General features: G+C 39.3%; 1 protein-coding gene across 3 annotated transcripts in view; it reads left to right on the top strand.

The window, feature by feature from the left end:
- The first annotated feature begins 4625 nt into the window (after positions 1 to 4625).
- gtdc1 (glycosyltransferase-like domain containing 1) overlaps positions 4626 to 17540 on the top strand; it is a 373767-nt gene continuing 360852 nt past the window's right edge. For all 3 annotated transcript variants that reach the window (XM_059970257.1, XM_059970254.1, XM_059970255.1), the window contains exon 1: positions 4626 to 4784. The gene's annotated coding sequence lies outside the window, so the exon portion shown is untranslated. The remainder of the gene's footprint in view (positions 4785 to 17540) is intronic.

Raw genomic sequence — 17540 nt, 5'->3', positions numbered from 1 at the left:
GCTGTATCTTAAACCATCGTTAGTGATTTTTAAGGCATTACTTTGTACACTCAGAATTCTGAGTTGCTGTAAGGCGGCTCGAACAGCTTCTCTGCTTGACCAGATTTGAGACTGTGTAGCAGTGATTATACATTTCTTGTGACATTAGGAAAATAGTCAAAGTAAATATGCAAAGATAAGTCCCCTATAGCATTTTTACATTTATTTTCTTAAATACTTGTTTGCAATATTAAAGGGTGAAAAGGCTTTGTTCCTTAATGCTTTACTGCATTGGCAGGTTTGAATCTGGACAGCATTTTAAACAAGGCTGTTGTTTAAGTGCTCTCTGAAGATCTGTGAAATAGCTTGGACATAATTGTCTGCAAGAATAAAAGTAGTAAAGATGATTATATGTCTGTTGGAGAATGCCTGGAGCATTTTGGTAATATTTTCACTGAACATCCATAGCAATAGAAGAGCCTTTAAAAGACGGACCGTAGTAAAATACACATGTTTCATTCAAAGTGCCCATAAAACAGTATAAAGTGAAGCTTTTAAACCCTTTGCCATCTAAGGTTTTTTTTTCATTTTGTTCTGTAATTTCTTTTACGATTGATTGATTTTTAGTTGTAAGAATCAGCTCACAAGAATCTTTGAGAATAATAATATTATAATCCCTCTAAGGAGAGGAAGAAGTAGATTTTTTTTCCTTGAGCTTGACCCTTAATACAACAGCAGATTTCTTCTTGTTACTACCTATATTCACAATAATATAAAATATTACATGAAATGATCCCCTTTGGATCACTAAAGAGATAAGTTTAATTCCCAATCCAACCGTGGGAAAAAACCAAACAGATAACGTATTAATAACCTCAAAATGGTTTAGAGGTTATTGCGTACTCTGTTCTAACATGTATAAAGAGATCTTATTTATTTTCGTACTTAAGCATGTTTGTTGTTAGGACATGGGTAGAAAGGTTTGTAAAGTGATAAAAATAGAAGTAAGATTTCTAGAGTTGATTGGATTCTGTGTGGACGTGTGAGTGAACATTTCTGAAGAAAGCCCATGAATGCTGTCATTAACACGTTAAACAAGAACGCAGCAAAGGCAGGTTTATAAATAGTGATCTAATAAAAGAAAACAAAGACATGTTGCCTTGTTCCATCAAATTTTAAATGTCTGGACACAGCTGTGCCAATGGTAACAGCATAAAATCAGTGTTTTCAACAAATTCTACAATGGACCATCTGATTTTTTTTTCGGTTTCAGTAAATGATTGAACTGCACTTAACATTCAAGCCATGAAGTCCATACAATTTAAACAGTCCACATTACTTTTTCAAGAAACATACTTCATGATTTGGAATGTAGTTAGGCTTCAGATTGCTCCCTTTAAAAAATTCAATAAAGCAATACAAAAAGCTAATACTAAATAAATTTGTTTTCTTCTGCTGTAAATGCGCAATGGTGTCTGCATGTGCTGTTACCATCAGAAGTGTTGCTACCAAAATTAATGGGATTTCTTACTGAAAATTAGAATTTCAATCTTGGGTCCTAACACACGGTCACATCACAACTGTTAAATGTATTTTACAGTGGGACTAATGATGTGTATGCAACTGGAACAGAAATGTTAGTGTAGAATTGATCTGCACTGTACAAAATGAAGAAGATTGTCATTCAGAGAATTTGAAGAATGAGGGAGTCAAAAGTTTACTTATTATATAAAATTAACTTTTTAAATAAATTATTACAGAAATGCTTTGATCAAATGATGTGATGAGAATGATATTTTAGCATGTGATCTGAATATGATAAAAATGCCATTTAATAACTCCTCAGCAAGTTACATTGCAGTTACTTTATGCATCATATCTAATGAAGAGAATTTTGTACAAGCTGTAAACCATTTTTAAAACATATGCCGGATGCATTCGACTGTAATCAATAAAGCACAATTAATATGCACAACACTGACTAAATACTGTTAAACCACACAAGACAAGTTATAAACAGGGTCACTTCAGTTTAATTGAATGTATAATATCCTTTGAGAGTGTCTTCCTTGATGAGAAAAGTGCTGTTACAGTATCAACTGCTTTGACTCTAATTTATTGATTTTATAATTTGCACACCACATAAATAGTTTAATATTAATGGATGGCAGGCTAAAAGGAAGCTTTATTAATTTGCCTTCTTCATTAAAAAGGAGAATTGGAAAAAAATTCTAAAATCCTTGAAGTGAAGGTAAACAACATCCTGTGAAATCATGAAATTCAAATAATATATAAGGTAATTTCAAGTTTATTAATAACCTCACATGCAGTTTTTGCTGTCTGGCAACTTTTCTCTCACTTTGAATGTAAATTGGACTAAATGGAAAATAACAAAAAAGTCGTATTTATATCTGTTATCATCTTTAACATAAATGGCCTTGACACAAGAACATCACACCAGCATGTTGAAAGTGTGACTGGTGAAGTGTTCCTCAATAGATTAATTTGATATTTATTGCACAATCATGTATACATACCTAAAGGAATTTTGGTTTCAAAACAGTCATTTTTTAAAAGTGGAATAGCACGGATATAAAAAATATTGCTTTGGATGATTAATAATGTACCTTTCCAAGCTATTTGTCCTTGAAGCATATGAAGTGAGCGATGGTTTTGAATGATTTTTGTAACATTTTGAAATGCTCAGCAGGTCAGGCATCATCAGGAAACACCTTTAAAATGAGCACTGTGCTTACATCTTAAGTGCTGAGCAAGGATTGAATCTAAAACATGAACATTCTTCTTTAAGATGCCACTTAGTATTAATATACTCTTTGTATATTTCCATATTTCATTTTGTACATTATTTTTGTTCTTAGAAACATTTTACATTCCCTACTAACAAATGCATGGTGAGAAGTATTGTTCAATTTCTACATCAAAATCTATTTTACTGTATCCTAGAGTCAGAAGGACCATTAAGAGAATAGAAAGCAGATGTAATTGAGGTTGTAATTATGGCCCATCTTTGGTCAACTACACCAGCACATGTAAACTTTTTATTTGATAACCAGCATAGTTGACACCATAAGTTGACGCCAAGTTATCTTACAATTAACTACAGAACTATTCCTGTAAAGAATTCCAAATCAAAAACTGTTTCCAAAAGTTATGTCATTTCAATTCACTATTCCACTTTTAGAGAGGTGATTTTCAAAAAAAGAAATGTCAATTATTTGACAGATTTTGCTCTTTTCTAAATCCCTTGTGTAACAGTGAGCGCCGTGAAGTATTAGGTGCTAATTAGCCTACACAAAACTTGACTGTTTTGGTAGCTTCAGTGATTATTTATGTACATACAGGTATATATTTATATGGTACATCTACTTCTGCAAACCAGTGAACCTCAGAAAGCTCTTTCCTGAAGGCAGTTGTCTGTAGATGACTCGAGAAAATACTTAAGCTGAGCACCTTCTAATATCAGGACCGATTTCGCATTAGCTGGAACTTGGAATCCAAAAGGTCAATGTTTATACTGTAACACATGATTAACGGGAGACCCACATTTAGAATAATCTCTGGGGTTTAATATGTAATATTCTTAAGTAGGCAGTAGACGTTCCACAAGATTTTGATATTAGTTTAAGCTCAATTGGTCAGAAATCTAATTTATGATATCCAGTGCTATGCATTAACAAAAAGTACATAAAAAAAACAATTGTACTTAGGCATCACTTTCCCGAACTCTGTCAGAACACTTCTGAACACATTACAGCTCACTAACTACTTTTGTAGTGCAGTCACCGCTGTGTTATAGGAAGTCTCAAGTTTCCAACAAACAAAGAACAACATAAATGTTGTTTAGCCTGTAAAATAAAATGCAATAAAGACAGGCAAGTTACATCTAACATTAGATCATTTCGACTCCATTTCCAGCTCTTTTGCATTTTGTTAATAGATTTAGGGCGTGGTCTGTTTCTGCCAATGATTGTAGTTTTACAGGCTGATTCTGCCAGTAGGTACAGAAGAAAACTTAATGTTATCAGCATCAATTTAACATAACATGAAGTTCCACTTTTACTTTGCCTTCTTACGAGTTTAAGGGTAATTTATAGTCTTGCCATTCGTCGGTAGAAAAATAAATTTTCACAGTTAATTTGAACAATTGAATATGTCATATCTTCACTCTTTAAGTCAGTTACCATAAGAATTCTGGAACGGATTATATTTTTTAATTCTAAAATAACTATAGCTGATGCAGTGCATAGATTAAAATAACGACAAGCTAAGAAGGTAACATGCACGGACGAAGAAAACCGCTTTGATGCGTCTAGAACTGTACAGCACTTGCCAAATCATGCTGTATCCTATAGTCAGCGTGTTCAACAGATGGAATCAGGATAATTCCGTTTTTCCGCGCTGCCCAAATTATTTTTCCCAACTTTTTTTTATGTAACACTTCCCAGATTTTTTTTTGCACGGTTTTGACTATCGTGGAGCGAAGTGGGGAAAGGCAATTTAAACGGGTGCAATGAAATCTTGCCAGCCCCGGCAAAATAACCACGGGACTGAGGGGCACGAGATGCAAATAAATAAAACTCTCAGAGGCACTGTCGGCAGGAGAACGTGCCGAGTTATCACTTTGGATCTCGGAACGGGGCATTCCGCTTTAAGGCAGTTGCAGAAGTGCGGGACGGGGACGGGGAGGAGGAGGTGGCACGCGGAAAGGGGAGCCCGGCGGTGGCTGCCATGGTGACCGAGCTGCCGGAAGGAGGTAGCGTGGAGACGGAATGAGTGATTGACAGGTGGGCTGTCAGCTCGTGCTCGGGACGAGGGGTGCAGATAACTTGCGGTGGCAATGGGCACGACGGTGGGGCATTTCGCTGTTTAGCTTTGCCCACTGGGTTTAGGTTTGCTTTCCGGCGTTGGAGTGGGGTGGGTGGCGCGGTTGTGGTAGGCCCAGAGGACAGCCTCGGGATCGCTTGGAGTATGTATCCGAGGCCGCGTGCGTGTGGCTTGGAATGGAATAATGACCCTATTTGAATATTTGCCGAACAACTATAGGGTCTTTAAAAAGCAAGTATGCCCTTAGTGCAACATTAACCGAAAGAGGCTTATTTGGAGTGAAAAATGTTGTAGGCTTATTTAAATTGAGCACTCCAGTTTTGAAATCTGCGACCCCAAAGTAAGGTTCCCCTACTAACAGTCACGGCCCATATTGCAGTAGAGTTCCTGTGAGATGCATATTTAGAGGTAATTGGTTTCAACTATATTGCAGTCTAATTGAAATTCGAATTTGAATCAGCACAAAGAAAGAATGTTGCTGGATGATCCAAACTAAATTTCACCAGTACTGTTGGCTGATGAACATTGGTAAGGAAAATGCCTAAAACCTTGCCAAGAAAGGATGAACTCTTATGGGGAAATTGTGACCTGGCTTCCCATCCTTACAAAATATGCTGTAAATGTAAAACAAAATGCATATTCTGGAAATTTGAAAGAAAAACAAAAAGGGCCTGAGGATCAAGCTGCATCTATGGAGAGCTAAATTAAGTTAACATTTTGAATGAGAGACTTTCTCATCTGAGAAAGGGTCTCCAACCTTAAGTGCTAATTCAGTTTCTCTTTTCCACAGGTAGTGCTTGGCTTGATGATTTTCTAGCATTTTGTGTTTTTATTACACAGTAAATGTACTTAATTTCTTGCCATTTTTTCAGAAATATCTTGCAATCAACATTACTATAGATGACAGCTAAGAATATGACTTTTGACTTGTTTTATGTTATGCAATTTGTACATTAGTTTCAGCAATGGTCAGATATTTTAAATATTTTTAAAACTCCTTTGGGAATATTTAACTACAAGAGGGCGGAAAACAAGGACTTTTTTGACCAGGGTAGGGGAAGGTTTTAAAGAATCACTGTGCCACAAGTCAACCAAACCACTGGAGAAATACACTGAAATTTTTTCTCTGTTTTATGTGTAATTTATCTTTTTCTAAAAACAATGTTGTAACATGCAACTGTTGCCAAAGGATATACTGATATTTTTGTGTGGTTCCTGTGAGGAAGTGACCTCTGGATAACAGGATAATTTCAGAAATGAGAGGGTACTACAAGTTCTTTGTTGTAGGGTAAGTATTGTGCATGATAGTTGCAACAACTTAGTTGGAACTAAGTGTTTTCAAAACTTTAAAGAAGTTTTTATTTACATTTCATTCTTTTTTACTTTCGCATATTGACAGTTTTTTGTTAAAGCAAGCATTAGGGTTTTCTAAAAAAAATATTTTGATGGAGCTTTTCTGTCTTGTCAAATTACGTATGTTTAGAGTCCACCTGTTTGAATCGTGTGAGCAATATTTGTTGTATTTTCATAGGATAGAAAGTGTTTTGGATAATCCCAAAATCATGAAAAGCAAAGCATTTCCCTTATTGTCTCAGGGAATGCGAGGATCCTTTGAATTAGATTCCCTTCCTAAATTAAGGAAAATTAAATTCCTTTCAGCAACTGCTGGGCCTTATGACAGATCAATTGTATTTTTTAACCCTAGACAAACACTGGGCTTTGTTTTGCACTAGGAACCTTTGACCTCTAAAGTTTGCAGCTGAGGCTCATGTACATGTTTATCATTCTTTGCTCTTAAGTTACCAAATTTACATTTGCAGCAAATAGCAGTGTTTGAAACACATGGCAGTGAAGGTAGAGTAGGTGCTGTTGATTGAATTTGTATTTAAAAAAAATCCAAATGGGAGACTCAGCATTATTATAGGAAATAAAGATGCACATTGGGCATTGGTGAGGCTTGACTTGGAGTACTATGAGTGGTTTTGGGCCCCTTGCCTAAGAAGGGATGTGCTGATGTTGGAGAGGGTTCAAAGGAGGTTCATGAAAATGATTCCAGGATTGAAAGGCTTATCGTATGAGGAGCGTTTGATGGCTCTGGGCCTGTACTCATTGGAATTCAGAAGAATGGTGGGGGTGGGGGAAACTCATTGAAACCTATTGAAAGGCCATGATAGAGTGGATGTGGAGAGGATGTTTCCTATGGTGGGGGAGTCTAACCAGAGGACACAGCCTCAGAATAGAGGAATGTCCATTTAGAACAGAGATGAAGGGATATTTCTTTAACCAGAGAGTGGTGAATCTGTGGAATTCTTTGCTGCAGGTATCTGTGGAGGTCAAGTCAGTATGTATATTATAAAGCAGAGATTGAAAGATTCTTGATTTGTCAGGGCACGGAAGCATCTGGGGAGAAGGCAGGAGATTGGGGCTGTGTAGGAAATGGATCGGCCATGATGGAATAGCAGAGCAGACACGATGGGCTGAATGGCCGAATTCTGCTAAAAACCCACCAGGCAGGGTATAAACCAAAAACCTTTAAATTTTTGTTGCTTTTGGTTTCCAGATAGATTAAAACTTGTTCTTTTTAAAAAAAATAGAACAGACAGCAAAATACGAGTAAATTCTCTTGAGGAATCAGAGAGCAAATATGAGTATCCATTTGCCTTAAGAATCTTTCTTGTTTTATGTATGGTTCATAACCTTGGCCAAGGATTTCCTTATTTTGAAACTTATTGATAAAATTACAATTTAGGTTGAAGCAGCATATAAGATCTGGATATTTTTAGTTGGAGATGAAGTTTTTTAAAAAAACAAGTGTAGAAGGGAAGTAATTGAATACTACCGAGCCAAGGAATCTATTAACACCTACAGATTTCTTGTGAGTTGGACCTCACTTGTCTTCCCAATTACCGTCTAGATTGTGACCATCCCTGTGTTAATTCCATGGTGCCTGAATTCTGAAGGGTGAATCATCTTTACAGAAGGAAATGCCATTCCTTTGCAAGTGGTGATGGTGCAGATTTCATTCATTCATTATGTGCTATGTCATATGATCTCCTTATGACCATGATTGTTCTTGGCAAATTCTTGTATAGAAGTGGTTTGTCATTGCCTTAAAGCATAAGAGATAGGAGCAGTCTTAGGCCATTCAGCCCATTGAGTCTGCTCTGCCATTTCATCATAGCTGATGCCGGATCCCACTCAACCCCATACACCTGTCCTCTCACCATATCCTTTGATGCTCCGACCAATCAGTAATCTACCAACTTCCGCTTTAAATATACCCACAGGCTTGGCTTCATCCGCAGTCTGTGGCAGACTATTCCACAGATTTACTACTCTAGCTAAACAAAAAATCCTCTTCACTCCTGTTCTAAAAGGTCACCCCTCAGATTTGAGGCTGTGCCCTGTAGTTTTGAATACCACCACCAGAGGAAACATCCTCTCCACATCCACCTTACCTAGTCCTTTCAACATTCCGTAGGTTTGAATGAGATCCTCACATGTTCTTCTAAATTCCACTGAGTACAGGCCCAAAGCTGCCAAATGCTCCTCAGATGTTAACCCATTAATTCTTGGGATCATCCTTATGAATCTTCTGGACTCCAATGACAACATTTCCTTTCTGAGATAAGGGCCCCAAACTGTTGACAATACTCCAAGTGCGGCCTAATTAGTGCCTTATAAAGCTTCAGCATTATCTGCTTGTTTTTATATTTTATTCCCTTTGAAATAAATGCCAACTTTTCATTTCGCTTCTTTACCACAGACCCGGCCTGTGAATTGACCTTCTGGAAGTCTTGCATGAGAACTCCTAAGTCCCTTTGTACCTCTGATCTTTGAGGGCAGTGGGCAGTGTTTTCACAAGACGGGCGGCCCTAACCACTATCAATACTCTTCAGAGATTGTTTGCCTGACGTCACCTGCTCCCATGGCTTCACATGACCCTGATCAGGGGGCTAAGTAGGTGCTACACCTTGCCCAAGGGTGACCTGCAGGCTAGTGGAGGGAAGGAGTGCTGTACACTGTCTTTGGTAGAGACGTATCTCCACTCTGCCACCCATTACCCAAGGGGAAAAATGTATTAATTTTAGGTTTGAGCCAGATGCTGTAGAGGAAGGAAGGTTGAGAAAGGAGTGCTATGAATCGGAAATATGACTTTAGACATGGGTCAGACACTGATGCGAGGAGAGGAAGGAGAGTTGGGGTCTATGAACCATGGAGCTCTGGGATAAATTTGTCTCGGATCTGTGAGAAGATTGGATTGTGTGATAGGCAATATTAGATTGGTTCATGGGGAATTTTGGAGGTTGGTAACCTGGAGTCCTGGCAGTAGTGCTGAGGATCGAGGCCTGAGGGTTGAACCAGATGTCTGGAAGTTGAGACCCTTGGCTTGGTACTGTGGGTCTCTCTGCATGTCTGCTGGGATAGTCAAAGGTCCAGTGTCTTTGTGTCTGAATCTGAGCCCATTGGAGTCTAAAGAAGTCTTGGGGTTAGAGGACTGTGGGACTGTGATTGTGGGTGGGAGGAATGGAGTTTGTTTTGCTGTTGTGATCATTGTGGGCAAGCTACGATGGTACCAGGATGTGCAATGACACTTACTTGCTGTCTCCCAGCGCACTCCCGGGTGGGTTGTTAACTCAAGTGACACATTTCACTATATGTTTTGATGTAGATATGGTAAATAAACTTCAATCTTGAATCTAGTGTGTACCAGAGGGGAGCAGGTACATAAACAAAAGGGATCGAGATGAGCTGGGTTCCAGTTCAACTGAAACGGATCCCAGTGCTAGACTGGGGTCTGCTCAAAGTGCCTCACTTTGTATTACACAGCTGCAGTGCAAGAAGCACTGCTGAAACTTGGTTGGACTAAAAGTCTCTTTTCTAAAGTGCTTTGGATCAACATGCTTTGGCACTGTTTTACTGGGCAGTGCTATCAGAGAGTGTTGTACTGGAAGTAACATTACACACAAGCCTGTCACCAAAAGCAGCTAAGTTTCTTAAAAAATATTTCATATCTGGAAGTATCCAACTGAAATTCCTAAGTTTGGAAAGGGATCACTGCAAAAATAAACTTCTAGGCAGAAGTACTTCAGTTAAGAAGTTCTCGTGTATAGAGTAGAAATTTGGAGATTTTTGGCATAGGCAGTAGGAGGAGAGGTTGCACAGATGGTGAGAGACTGAGAACTGTTGGATGCAGGACATAATAGAAAAATTGTCACATTTATATAGCACATTTCATCATCTGCAGACTTCCCAAAGCTCCATGTGAGTTTCAGGAATGTGTTCATAGTTATAATGAAGTAACAGCATTAACCAAGGAGAACATTACAAGCTCTCAGAAAATATGTGGCATTAATCTTTTATACTGGTGCTAAGTATTACCTAGGACTATAGAGAGAAGTCATTTTTTTTCCATGAAGTAGTAACATTGGATTCTCTACATCTACCTGAAAGGGCAGATTTGGTTTTTGTTTAACATTTCATTCAAAACGCAAAGTTTCTGCCAGTGTTTTTTCAGTGTTACAGTGAAGTGTCGATCTAGAATAGGTGCTCAGCCATCTGGAGTGGGACTTGAACCCATTCACTGGAGGTGAGTACACCATTACACTGCCATGAACATCAAAAGGCGAATGGGGATTAGAGTTAGAACAGCACAGGGAAAGATTTGAAGTTCACTGAAAGTGATTTTAAACTAAAGTTGGATTTTAGGGATAGTCTACATCACTGTCAAGGGGGTACTGGATGTTTTAAAGAGTACAAAGGTAGTCAGATCTCTCTGGCCTGACCAGATTTTTCCAAGAACTCTGAGGGAGGCTAGAGAAACATGTCTTGAAGCCCTGGCTGAGATATTTGCATCCTTGTTTGCCATAGGTGGGGTGTCAGTAGACAGACAGTAGCTAATATGCCTTTACTTAAGAAGTGTGGCAAAGAAAAACCTAGGACCAGTAAGTTACTGGAGAGGGATGCTGAGAGATAACCTATATATACATCTGGAAAGACAGGAGTTGCTTAGAGGTTGTCAGCATGGCTTTGTGCATAGGGCATGTCTTAAGCGCTAAAATTGATTTTTTTTGAGGTGGCAAACAATGTTGCAGTGGACATGGTTATTTGGGTTTCGGTAAGACCTTTGATAAGGTTCCATGTGCTGGGCTACTCTGGAGGGTAGATCACATGGAATCCAAGAAGAGCAAGATAATCAGATGTGCATCTGTCAGAGGGTGACGGTGGAAGGTCAATCCTTTGACTGGAGGACCATGAGGAGTGGTGTGCCTCAGTGGTCATTGCTAAGCCCATTGCTGTTTGTAATCTATATCAACGATAGGGATAAGAATGTCCAAGGCATGGTTAGCAAGTTTGCAGATAGTACTAAAATGGGTAGTATAGTGGGCAAAGAAGGCCATCACAAATAACAGCTGAGTAATTGGCCGAGAAGTGGCAAAATGGAGTTTAATTTGGATAAGTTCAAGATGTTTTAGTTTGGAAAGTCAAATCCAAGTAGGATTTCCACAGTAATTGGCAGGGCCCTGGGGAGTGTTGCAGACATGTTTCCATGAAGGTGGAGCCACAACTAGACAGGGAAGTGAAGAAAGTTTTTGGCACACTGGCCTTCGTAAGTCAGGGCGTTAAGTATAAAAGTTGGGAGATCATGGCGCAGTTCCACAGGACACTGGTGAGGACGCATTTGGAGTACTGTGTTCAGTTTGGTCGCCTTGGCAAAGGAAAAAGAGTAAGAAAAAGATTATTATGCCAGGAATTGGAGGACTGAGTTATAGAGTGAAGTTGGACAAGTTAGAACTTTATTCCTTAGAGTGTAGAGAGAGGTGATCTTGTAGAATTGTGTAAAATCATGAAGGTTATAGATGAGTACAGGCAGGTAACATCTTTATAGAAAGGAAGGTATCAGCTGCAGGAGGGTCTGGTTCAGGCAGGTACAATACCAGTGAGACCTAATTTGGAGAATTGTGAGCAGGTTTGGGTGTTTTATTTTAGAAAGGATGTGCTGAAACTAGAGGGGCTTCAAATGAAGTTCACGAAAATGACTCCAGGATTGAATGGCTTGTCATTCGTTTGGCCATTTGTTCCATTGAGTCTGCACCCCCATTCCATCATGGCTGATTTATTACCCCCCTCAACCTCATTCGGCTACCTTTTCCCAGTAACCTTTGACAAGCTTACTAATCAAGAATCTATCAAGCTCTACTTTAAATATACCTAATGATTTGGTCTCTAGCCATCCATGGCACTGAATCCATTCCACAGATTCACCACCCTCTGGCCAACTAAGTTCTTCCTCATCTCTATTCTAAAGAGACGTTCCTGTATTGAGGTTTTGCCCTCCGGTCTTGGACTCATCCAACTACAGGAAACATTCTCTCCACATCCACTCTGTCTAGGCCTTTTAATATTTGATAGGTTTCAATGAGATTTTCTCCCCCCCCCCCCCCCCGCCCACTTCATTTTTCTAAATTGTGAGTACAGACCCAAAACTATCAAATGCTCTTCATATGTTATGGGTGAAATTCAGGCAAATGAGACTAGATTGTAGGGACCATCTTTGTCAGAATGGACTAGATGGGAGTAGGACCTGTTTTCATGATGTATTACTGTATGACTAGGCAGGTTCAGAATGGTTGAGAAATTTACACCCAAGTTGGTTTTGCTCTTTACTGACCTCAATAAAATGTTAGATCAATAAGGGTATGAACTTAGCTGCAGTTTTGATCCCATCAGTTGCTCCATCAGTTTTGATTGGGTGAATATAACAATCATATTGTTGGGGAGAAAAGAGGTGGAGAAGGTGATGAGTAAGTGTGACAGCTGTAGGGGCGACACAGGAGTGCAGCAGTTAACACAATGCTTTACGGTACAGGCAACCCGGGTTTGATTATCAACTCTCTCTGTAAGGGGTTGTACATTCTCCCCGTGACGGTGTGGGTTTCCTCTCACACTGCAAAGGCATACTGGTTGGTACATTAATCGGTCATTCTAAACTGTCCCGAGTAGGCGAGGATTAAATGGGGGGGGTGGGTGGGGGTTGCTGGGCGACAGAGCCGGAAGGGCCTACTCCGGGCTCTATCTCAATAAATAAATATAGCAAATGTGTGAGGGTATGGAGTAGGTGAACAGAGGGCTGGGGTTGTGAGGGAGAAGCTTGCAGAAGTAGAGACGAGAAACATAATGATGGTACCAGTGACTGGCTGAGGTGGAAGAGCAGTGGCAGCCGACACTGTGTGGGAGGAAGAAAGCTTTCCTGATGATGGAGAGCATTTGAAGTTAAAATATTACCTCCAGACTGAACAGCACACTAAAATTTACCATAATCTTGGGCAGCCGAGGATGGAAATAGAGTTACAGATCAGGGAATAAATGTAATGGTGTTTATCAATGCAGGATAATGTGATCTGTGCTGAAATTTACACTGCAAATAAGATTGTATTTCATTTTATGCAGTTGGCTCTATGTCTCAAATTTATCCAAGACAACTTTATAATTAGAGTGTACATCTCTGACAAGGTGCCGCACACAACGCTGTTTAACAAGATACAGGGAAGATACGAGCATGGAAAGAAAATTAACTGGAAGGAGGCAAAGAGTGGGAATACAAAGGGCCCATTCTGACTGGTAGCTGAAGACTAGTGATGTTCCCCAGGGATCGGTGTTGAGACTGCTTCGATTTGGATGACAGAATTGATGGCTTTGTGGCCAAGTTTGCAGACAATACAACGATAGGTGGAGGGACTGGGAGTGGTAAAGAAGCAGGGAGTTTACAGTAGGCCTTGGATAGATTGAGTGTTTCCTATAGTGGGTGAGTCTTGGATCAGAGGGCACAGCCTTAAAATAGAGGGATGTCCATTCAAAACATAACAGAGATGTGGAGGAATTTCTTTAGCCAGAGGGTGGCAAATCTGTGGAATTCATTGTCATAGATGGCTGTAAAGACCAAGTCATTGATTATACTTAATGCAGAGGTTCATAGTGTCTTGATTAGTCAGGTGTCAAGTTTTACAGGAAAAATGGGGTTGAGAGGGATAATGGGTTAGCATGATAGAATGGCAGACCAGACTCAATGGGTCAAATAGCCTATTTCTGCTCTTGTATCTTATGGTCTCTGAGTACTTGGTGATGTAGCATTTATAACTTTTACTAATATTTAAATGTTACTGAGTCTCTCCCTATGCTTATTACAATATTAGTAGGAACAAAGCTTTTATATGCTCTAATGAGTTATGTGCTTTAATAAATGTCCCATAGTATATTGTAAAAATGTAACCTTTAAAACCTAGAAGTCCAATGGTGCTTGCTTTTAATCCTGAGGGTGGGGTACACTTCACATCCAATTAGCAATATTCAAAACAGCATTGAATGTTTGAAAGTAATAAGATAAGTTCAAACAGAATACAGATCGTGTGCCATCCAAGAAACATCTTATTTTTGTGAATCTGAATAAATTGGTGCCATTATGAAAGGTTACAGAAGAGCTTATTTCTTCTTTAGGGTGTGTATTTCCTCTGAACATTTTTGTTTGAAGCTCCAACATGATTAAATTTTTAATTTCTTGTCAGGCTTCAGTGTGATGCCCCCACCTCTACAGCTGAATAGATTGGCTGACTACTTCCTGCTTGAAGAGAGCCACTTGAGCGAACTGTTGAGTTTAAGAGTTGGCATCTCTTCTCTGGGAAAAGCTACTGTCTCATTGAAGGGAAGAAAGCAGTTGGAAACAGTTTTATTTTTGAAGCTTAGGGATAAAAGAAAGAGTTGCTGGGCTGCATCACCAATCAAGGATATCTTGTCTGATCTGACCGCTAGGTTCAATTCTAGAGTCATAGAACTTCTCATTTCTACTTCTCATTAATTCTATAAGACCATAAGATGTAAGAGCAGAATTAGGCCATTTGAGTCTGCTCCACCATTTCATCATGGCTGATGCAAGGCTGCAGTCTGAGTTACTAATCTGAGAGGGTTGAGTAAATGGGGCTAGTGTCCATAAAACTCTGGATCCAACTTCACACACTAACTGTTTCAACTCACTTCCTTAGGTTTTCCTTTGTTCTGAAATATTGGGAGAAATGGTCATGGATCTTCACAGAAATTGAAGGTGGTTAGTGGAAGTTGTATGAGCGAGAACTCTCTGAGAAACAGATGTCCAGTTAGAAAAAACCCATTCACAGGAGTAGAATGTGATTTATAATTGTGAATTCAGCCATATTTGCATTTTAAATGCTTCAAATCTATTTTATTGATGCCCCGGGTATGTGGATGCACAGTTAAAGCAGAAACGGGGAGCATCACATTGTCAATTTATAAAAGTGTGTCAGGTTATACTAATCTTTCCTGGATATAACCTGGAAGTGTTGGCTGTGCTATAGCTTCTGGACTTCATCCAAAGTTTCACTTGTGTCTCACCAGCAGTGTGGACCAGATTAGCTCAATTCGAAAGCAGAATGGCAAACCAATGCCTAATTTTCCTGGGTCAGAAAATTCCAGGCATTCAGAACTTTCTGGGAGAGGAAATTCCACCTCATCTCATTATTAGATGGCTGATCATTTATCTGGAATATATGCACCCAGGCTCTTGAATTCCTCTTCAGAAAACTCGCATGTCTGAGCTTTTCCTGTAAAATCTTGGGATTTCATATATCTCATTTCTTTAAATGTCCAGTCTGCTCAATCTACACTATTAGTTGACAAATTGGACTGGTGAGCAATGTCTCCAATATAGGTATGCTCTTCCTTGAATTAAAAACTCCAACTGTAACAAAAAACCTAAACTATTGGAGGAATTTAGTGGGTCAAGCAGCATTTGTGGAAGCAAATGGATAGCCAACTTTTCAGGTCAAGATTTTGCTTCAGGACTGAGAATATAGAGGGAGGATAGCCAGAATATAGAGGGAGAATAGCCAGTATATAGAATTGAGAAGCATGGATTAGGTGGTAGGGTATGAGATGTTGCTTTCCTGTGATAATGCTTTGTATAGACGTGCTCAGTGGTAGAGAGGGTTTTACCCATGAATCTATATGCTGATTCATCACCATCTTTGATTTGGCCAACGACAGCAGTGATGTCAACAAACTGAAATATGCACTGGAGCTGTGCTTGGCCTCACAGTCATCAGTATAAAGCTAGTAGAGGAGGGATTTAAGCACACAGCCTTGGGGTGCACTTGTGCTGATGAAGATTGGGGAGCAAATGTTGTTGCCAATCTGAACTGATTGGGATAAGCTTGGATAAATTTCACAGGATCTCTTCATACACATTTTTAGTTGAGATTCCTTCAATAATCTTTTGAGGCACCCCTGAATTTACAAATCACTAACTTGAAAATGATTCATGCATCCTGACTTCTGTTTGCTGTTTGTTTAAACAGTCCTCTCTGTGTGCTAATATATTACCCACAACCCTGTCTTTTTTTAGTAATTGTGGAGATCAAGTTACTTTTAATGTAATTATTAGAAGACTAGTTTGATTGTCTTCAGCTATATGCTTATTCAAATAGCTGTAGATTTGCATTTGGAATATAAAAGCTGTTTTACAAGAAGCACACTGGATTTGCATCCTGTGATTCCACTTCATTTGGGGTTTGGTATTTGCCTGTCATAGGGTGTTGTCACCGATTTCTGGCATTCAAATAGAAAATCACTTTGAAGCATTTCATTTTGTGGCTGAATTGGGTTTGTGGAACAGTGAGCTCTTGACTCCAAAAATATGTATTTTTTCTCCTCTCCCCTTATTCTTTAATTCTTCACTCTGGCTTTCCTCTTACCTCTTCTCCTCACCTACTTATTACCTCCCCTGGTTTTCCTCCTTCTCTTTCTCCAATCTCCTCTCCTATCAGGTGACTTCATCTCCAGCCATTTATCCACCCATCACCTCCCAGCTTCTTACTTCCTCCCCACTACCCCATCCACCTGGCTTCACTCATCACCTTCTAGCTTGTCCTCCTTCCACTCCCACCCCACCAACCTTTTTCTGGCCTCCTTTCCAGTCCCAATGAAGGCCTGGAAAGTTGACTGTTTATTTATTTCCATAGATGCTACCTGACCTGCTGAGTTCCTCCAGCATTTTGTGTGTGTTGCTCTGAATTTCCAGCATCTGCAGAATCTCTTGTGTGTACATACACTTCTTTATTCCACTAAGGTCTTGCATACTTTTTCTCCCTTCACTGCCATTTATAATTTATATTTTGTGTGTTGTCTGTACCCACGTCCCCATGAAGCTGCTACAGGCATGGTTTTCATTATACCTGTGTATCAGTGTATTTGACTTGACATCTTGACTTAAGTTTAAAAAATTATACTGAAGAACAAAATCAAAAAGTGTATTTTCCTTTAATATATTGAAAAACAGGTTCCTGGCATTGCCATGTCATTCCTTGTTTTCAGTGTAACTGAACCAGTTGTGTATTTATTATCAATGCAATTTGAAAGTATAATTTCTGATTTTTTTTCAGTTATTCATCATAAACCAAGTTAATGATTTGGCAAAGTTCATTAATAGAATAGAAACATAGAAAACCTGCAGCACAACACAGGCCCTTTGGTCCACAAAGCTGTGCCGAACATGTACTTGCCTTAGAAATTACCAAGGGTTACCCATAGCCCTCTAATTTTCTAAGCTCCATGTACCTATCCAGGAGTCTCTTAAAAGACCCTATCGTATACACCTCCACCACTGTCACTGGCAGCCAATTCCACACACTCACCACTCTGTTTTTAAA

Source organism: Hypanus sabinus, chromosome 5, assembly GCF_030144855.1.
Source record: "Hypanus sabinus isolate sHypSab1 chromosome 5, sHypSab1.hap1, whole genome shotgun sequence".
Classification (NCBI taxonomy): domain Eukaryota; kingdom Metazoa; phylum Chordata; class Chondrichthyes; order Myliobatiformes; family Dasyatidae; genus Hypanus; species Hypanus sabinus.
This window is presented reverse-complemented; position numbering and strand designations above follow the sequence as displayed.